Source organism: Coregonus clupeaformis, chromosome 19 (genome assembly GCF_020615455.1).
Source record: "Coregonus clupeaformis isolate EN_2021a chromosome 19, ASM2061545v1, whole genome shotgun sequence".
NCBI classification, from domain to species: domain Eukaryota; kingdom Metazoa; phylum Chordata; class Actinopteri; order Salmoniformes; family Salmonidae; genus Coregonus; species Coregonus clupeaformis.
In genome coordinates, this window is record NC_059210.1 from 36,461,471 (window position 1) to 36,469,159 (window position 7,689).

The following is a 7,689-nucleotide window of genomic DNA, read 5'->3' on the forward strand; positions in this document are numbered from 1 at the left end:
CTGGGCCGCTCTGCCGCGGTCTCCTGCTGGCCCGTCGTCCACGGCGTTAGCCCCCCCCCTAAAAAATGTATGGGCTTCACTCCTACCCGTGGCCAAGGCCTCCATCCCTCTTGCCAGACTCGCACTCATCTCCTCCCAAGTCCATCCTCTCTCCTCGTCACGCTGCTTGATCCAGTCGAGGTGGGTTTTTCTGTCATGATCGTCATTCATAGAGGAGGACCAAGGCGCAGCGTTGAATGCAAACATTTTATTTATTAGAATGATCACACGATCAAAACAACAAAACGAAACGTGACGTCCCTGGTTACATAAACAAACCAACACGGAACAAGAAACCACAAATAATGAATGCCTAACGGCTACCTAAGTATGACTCCCAATCAGAGACAACGAGCTACAGCCGTCTCTGATTGGGAGCCACCCTGGCCAACATAGATATACAACAACTAGAACATAAACAAATGAAAACTCACACCCTGGCTCAACATACTAGAGTCCCCGGAGCCAGGGCGTGACACAGGACTTCTTTGCTAGCGCTGATTGGAATATGTTTCGAGGCACCGCTGATAACATTGACCAGCTAACAACCTCCATCACCGGCTTCATTAGAAAATGTATTGGCTACGTTATCACCACGGTGAGGGTTCGCTGCTTTCCCAATCAAAAGCTCTCGATTAACACCAATGTTGGCGCTAAACTAAAGCACAAGGCTACCGCACACAGAGCTATCATAGACAACCCTGAGGCTATGGCCAAGGACAGGAATAATTACAAGAAGTCCCACTATGACCTTCTCAGTCATCAAACGAGCAAAAGGACAATCTAGGAATAAGGTGGAATCATATTACACAGGCTCTGACGTCCGCCACATGTGGCAGGAGCTACAGTCCATGACGGATTACAAAGGAAGACCCAACCGTGATCTGCCCAACGACGCGTCTCTACAAGACGAACTCAATGCATTTTATGTGATAACAACAACATTGTGCCGTGTGTGAGAGCCGTCACTGACCCAGAGGATTGGGTGATCTCGCTCTTCGAGGCCGATGTGAGCAAGGTCTTTAATCATATCAACACCCGCAAGGTCGCGGGGCCCGACGGTATTCCAGGGCGCGTTCTCAGAGCATGCGCAGAACAGCTGGCAGACATATTCACGGTAATTTTCAAACTCTCCTTGTCCCAGTCTGTAATCCCCACATGTTTTAAGATGACCACCATCATTCCTGTCCCCAAGAACTCTAAGGCTTCATTCCACAATGACTACCGCCCTGTAGCACTCAATTCTGTAATCATGAAGTGCTTTGAGAGGCTGGTTATGGCACACATTAACTCCACCATTCCAGACACCCTAGACCCACTACAATCTGCATGGCGCCCCAACAGATCCATAGATGATGCGATCTCAATTGCTCTACACACTGCCCTCATCCACCTAGATAAGAGGAATACCTATGTGAGAATGCTGTTAATGACTACAGCTCAACGTCCAACACTATTGTCCCCTCCAAGCTCGTCACCAAGCTTAGGACTCTGGGTCTGAACAGCTCCCTCTGCAACTGGACCCCAAGTGGTGAGGGTAGGCAACATCACCTCCGCCATGCTGACCCTTAACACAGGGGCCCCACAGGGGTGTGTGCTTAGTCCCCTTCTGTACTCCCTGTTCACCCATGACTGCGTGGCCATGCACGAAAGTAACCGAAAGTTCGCAGTTTCGAATCCTCAAAGTGGAAAAAATCTGCCGTTCTGCCCTTGAGCAAGGCAGTTAACCCTCAACAACAACTGCTCCCCTGGCGAAGATGACGTGGACATCGATTAAGGCATCCCCCCTGCATCTCTCTGATTCAGAGGAGTTTGTATTTGTTTTTATTATGGATCCCCATTAGCTGCTGCCAAGGCAGCAGCTACTCTTCCTGGGGTCCGGCAAAATTAATGCAGTTATACAATTTTAAAAACATTACAATACATTCATCATAGAACTCACAACACATTAAGTGTGTGCCCTCAGGCCCATACTCCACTACATTTTAGTCATTTAGCAGACGCTCTTATCCAGAGCTCCTTACAGTTAGTGCATACATTTTCTACTGGCCCCCCCGTGGGAAACGAACCCACAACCCTGGCGTTGCGAGCGCCATGCTCTACCAACTGAGCTACAGGGGACTACCACATACTTGTGTGTATAGTGCGTATGTTATCATGTGTGTGTATGCATGTGTCTGTTCCTATGTTTGTGTTGCTTCACAGTCCCCGCTGTTCCATAAGGTGTATTTTGATCAATTTTTTAAATCTGATTCTACTGCTCGCATCAGTTACCTGATGTGGAATAGAGTTCCATGTAGTCATGGCTTTATGTAGTATTGTGCACCTCCCATAGTCTGTTCTGAACTTGGGGACTGTGAAGAGACCTCTGGTGGCATGTCTTGTTGGGTATGCATGGGTGTCTGAGCTGTGTGCTAGTCGTTTAAACAGACAGCTACGTGCTTTCAACATGTCAATACCTCTCACAAATACAAGTAGTGACGAAGTCAATCTCTCCTCTACTTTGAGCCAAGAGAGATAGACATATTAATGTTTGCTCTCTGTGTACATCCAAGGGCCAGCCGTGCTGCCCTGTTCTGAGCCAATTGCAATTTTCTTAAGTCCCTCTTTGTGGCACCTGACCACATGACTGAACAGTAGACCAGGTGCGACAAAACTAGTGCCTGTAGGACCTGCCTTGTTGATAGTGCTGTTAAGAAGGTAGAGCAGAGCTTTATTATGGAGTTGGGTTGAATGCGGAAGACACATGTTGGTTGAATATTCAGTTGTTCAACTGACTAGGTATCCCCTTCCCCTAACTAGCCCCATGGGCATTACAATCAGCTCGCGTGGAGCTGTGGTACAAAACGATGATTACTTGGGTGCTTCCAGCTGTGGGCATGTTGGCAGGATTAAGATAAACACAAACCACTAAAAAGTTTAGGTTCCCTTCATTCCATGACATACCATTTTTCCCTATCATCACATAGGCCATTTTCAAAACGAGAAGTTGCTTTTTAGGGACATTAATGAAGAACATTTCTAGTTAAATGTCACAGAAAGAAGACTACAAAGAAGTCTCAATCTTAATGGGAGCCTGAAAGACATAAGAATAAGCATTCCTAATTGTCCCACACTTAATTGCCTAAATCAGCCTTTCCTTTGTTTTTAATTCTCTCACGTTTTTCATTTGACCTCACTATATTCAGGAGTGCTTGTTAAGCAAACTTTCTTTAACAATTGATACAGGGGACGCATAAAGCCCAGACAAATGGGGAGGGATGTAGTTCATCCATCACACACAAAGAAGACTCATTGTTTGCAGATTTTAACCTATAGGAGTTCTTCACTCCTTTTCCTGTGACCACAAATCATGCCTAGACAGGTGGACCTGTGCAGGCAGGCAAGGGAAGGGGATGAGCTCTGAAGTTTTGCAATAAAAGAAAAGAGGAAAAAGAGAGGTTAATCTTGTTTTTACCATTTTAGAAAGAAGGGAGTTTTTATGCAGTGGCACAGTTTATTGGTGTTTAGTTGATATTGACTTCACTTAACTGGTAATTGTCAATGGAGCTCCTCTCAATTGATTGCCTATGATACTTTTTTTTAAATGGAGAAGAGAGAGAATTAGCCAATTCATGCCAGTCGTAACGAAGAGAGGTAATGCAATGCAAAAATCTGAGGATAAAAAATAGTATTTGACTTGTCATTAGTGAGTATAAGATGTCCTTTGCCTTTTGTATGTTTCTGTTGAATCATCAGTTCCAACTTTTGTTCCAAATCTCTTTTGCTATGTAGAGATTAACTCTGTTAGATTCCTTCCTGATGTTAGATTACTATTGTTCACCTCTAAATCCTACAGCAAGGTGGTTTTCACCATTGTTTATTTTTAACTGTTTGCAGTCAATCATATTTGTGGGCACTGAGACAGTTTTTAGGAATTTTAGCTGGTTCCCTTTTGGTTGTTTTTTAGCTCGGCTCCTATTGCATGAAGTTGTTTGTTATGATGGGTAAGCTATCAAACACTTTTGTCTGCTGGATGCTGGAAGCTGTGTTATGCTGAGCAGTCACAGCCTATTTGCATGATGCCCTGCTTGTCAGAAAGGGGCTTTGAGCCACTCCAGTGTGATGGGAACTCTAATCATTTTGGGGGGTGGCACATTAAACCACAGAGGCGCTTCTGTCAAACCACACTAGGCTGAGTTCACAGTCCCCAGAGGAACTACAATAAACACAGAACTATGAGTTTCACAACATTGTCTCCAAAAAACATGTTGCATTGAAGCTCTCCGAAGAGGCCGAAATGAAAAGAAAACAAAGCATCAAGTCGAGCTCTGCATGGTGCCTACCTGGTACTTTTGAGCAATGTCAGGGAAACGGTAAAGGCACTGCTGCAGAGAGAGTGTAGTCTACTGAAGAGTGGAGTGGTGGGGTAACCTGCTTGGAAACGACATGGGGTGTCTAGAGAACTGCAAGTACAGAGAGAACCAAAAAGAGAGCCCCAAGACTCAGGGGTTTGCACGTTGAGCAGTGAGATTGATGAACCTCTCTATTCCTAGACTTAACAATGTGGTTGTCTGAATGCTTATGCTTCGACAGAAGGGGCAAAGTTTTGTTTATGCAGAACAGCACTGATTTCCGGATTACTAATTTAAGGAAAACTTGTATGGGTGTTTTGTGGAGAGTTTATGTAACTTTTGTCCCTTTATATTACTGTAGGTATATTTTTACAAGACCATCATTACTACCAGTACTAATTTGCCTCTCCTGTCTTTAGACTGTGGTCAGAGCAGTCACAGCAAAACAATGACTCATTTTAGTTTTGACCTTCTACTCAAAGGGTCAGCCTTTACATGTAAACTTAGTATCAAAACTGTCCAACGAAACCTTGTCCAATAAAACCTTGTCCAATAAAACCTTGTCCAATAAAATGTGGTCAAAGTAGAATTTCTCTCTAATTACAGAACCATTACTCTAAATCACAGCAGAATTCTTTCTTTGTAATGGAATTGATTGTATAATCCTTCTTATGAAGTATAGACAGTCTGAAAACTGTATGTGTATGAATGAGTATGTATGCGCTTTAGCGCTTGTGTGATCTGACAGTGTGTGAATGCTCACTGTAGGAGTGTGGAGAATGTACCGGAGGCGTTATGGAATTTGTTATGCAATTTCCAGACATCTTCCTGACAAAGGCATTAATCTACTGTCATATGTTTCAGCTCTGGAGGAGCAATGATTAGCAATACAATAACCTCTCATTGTACCAAGAGAACAGAGCTGAGAACAGAGCTGAATCGCTTTCAGCTCAGTAGCAGGAGAGAGAGAGTGGGATAATTTTCTATTTTGGGAAATAATGAGAAGAGAATGAAATAAAGCAAAGGCCAAATACTTTATCTGCCCACAGATGTAACATGCAACGCAAGGTCAATGAAAATATTTTTCTGTGGTTGATGTTTGATTACTACACATCGAATACATTTATATTAATGGAGTTTATTATACAGGACTTTGTACTGAACAATAGTGCATGCAATATTAAAATAATTGATATAATTTATGTTAATAAATAAACACATCTTAACATAAGGAGATTATGTTCATAGATGATAATTCATTAATATATATATTAAGCTTATTCATTCCTGTACGCTATCAATTTATGTAGATACTTTTACATACCATGGTGAAAAGTAATCATTTATTACATATGCAGAATACGTTAACTGGAATATGATATGATTTGGTGAGCCCTTTGAGCATATTCACAGTACATTATTTGACATAATATGGTGCCTGACCTTACTCTATTAATTTGAATGTAGACGTTGCTGATGTGTTCACTTCCCTGTGATAGCCTAATGCCACATAGCTAAAGCAGTTTATTTCTACACAGCAAATTGTCCAATGTTAAATCAGCACTGAGAGTGTAAAATTTAACACTGGTCCAGTGTCTATATACGAGTCCATACTTGCCAGTGTTAAATGAACACACTGCTTAGTGTAAAGCCTTATTTGCATCTTTCCCAAAGTAAAGTGTAGAGTTACCATCCATGACTGTATTTGTTAGTGACAAAGAGATTGTTGTTGCGTTCATCCATTTTCAGTCCTGTGGCCTTCACCAAGTGAGATCCCTGTGAATATGTCCAACAGATCATTCATAAGGCCTTATTTTGAGGGCCTAGTTTCTACCCAAATAAAGTGGCCTGAAACTCATGGTTTACAGGCAAAATCAGGCCTGCAAGTCACATTATGATGGCTTGCAAAGTGGTGTGTAAATTGTGTTGGAATGCAGACAGAGTGGGAATATCCAACATTTGGCATTTTATTTACCAGCAACTTGAACACAGAATGACTGCCAGGTTGGTAAGACTAAGTTCTGAGACTACATAAAGCATTTAAATTGGAACAGCTATTTCAGTAACGGGTGCAATAAGTCTAACTAACAGATTGGATTAGTTTAGAAAAACTGTTATTTATATTTGAGTAGCGTAAGATTAATTAATCAATACATGTACATGCAAAACAAATATTGAAACAAACTATTTTAAAAATCAACCTGCAAGAGAGCATGCTGGGAAATATGGGTGTGTTTTTGGTTTACACTAGTTATCAACACCAACACCGGGGTTCTTTTACATCAATGAGTGTTAATTTAACACGTACAGAGTTAATTTAACACCTAGAAATTGTAAACTGAAAAAACAACACTAGGTAACATTGGCCAATTTGCATTTAGCTCTTTCCATGACATAGACTGACCAGGTGAATCCAGGTGAACGCTATGATCCCTTATTAATGTCACTTGTTAAATCCACTTCAATCAGTGTAGATGAAGGGGAGGAGACAGATTAAATAAGTATTTTTAAGCCTTGAGACAATTGAGACATGGATTGTGTATGCGTGCCATTCAAAGGGTGAATGGGCAAGACAAAATATTGAAGTGCCTTTGAACAGCATATGGTAATAGGTGCCAGGCCACCGGTTTGTGCCAAGAACTGCAACACTGTTTTTTTGTTACACTCAACAGTTTCCCGTGTGTATGAAGAATGGTCCACCACCCAAAGGACATCCAACCAAACTTGACACCACTGTGGGAAGCATTGGAGTCAATAGTCAACATGGGTCAGCATCCATGTGGAGGGGGGGTGCAACTCAATATTAGGAAGGTGTTCTTCATGTTTTGTACACTGAGTATTTACTTTGCAACACTATTGGTCCTCATTCACCTGGACAGGTGTTCTCTACTGGTCCCTCGGGGTCCCATTTTCATCCTTACCTTATCATCAGGGATGGATTTAGACCTAAGAAATTAGCAGTCATTTTTATTTGGTCAATGAAGTACCAAATATAAATGGAAAACCAGCTAACACCGTGACCAGAAGGACTGAGTAGATCTTTCTCTATGCAGCTTGATTTTATGGCTGGATAACTGTGGCCCCTTTAGTGTCCAACTGAAAGTGGGATGGATAATTACAGTGGCTTCGGAAAGTATTCAGACCCCTTGAAGTTTTCCACATTTTGTTAGGTTACAGTCTTATTCCAAAATGGATTTGTTTTTTCCCCAGTCATCAATCTACAAACAATACCCCATAATGACAAAGCAAAAACAGGTTTTTAGACATTTTTGCTAATTTATTAAAAATAAATACAACGGAAATATCACATTTACAT

At 41.9% G+C, this 7,689-nt stretch overlaps 1 non-coding gene across 1 annotated transcript; it reads right to left on the reverse strand.

Moving 5' to 3' along the window:
- Nucleotides 1-2,084: 2,084 nt before the first annotated feature.
- Nucleotides 2,085-2,160, reverse strand: trnaa-cgc. Its single transcript has one exon. It is a non-coding gene; the product is annotated as a tRNA-Ala (tRNA).
- Between the last annotated feature and the right edge of the window lie 5,529 nt (nt 2,161-7,689).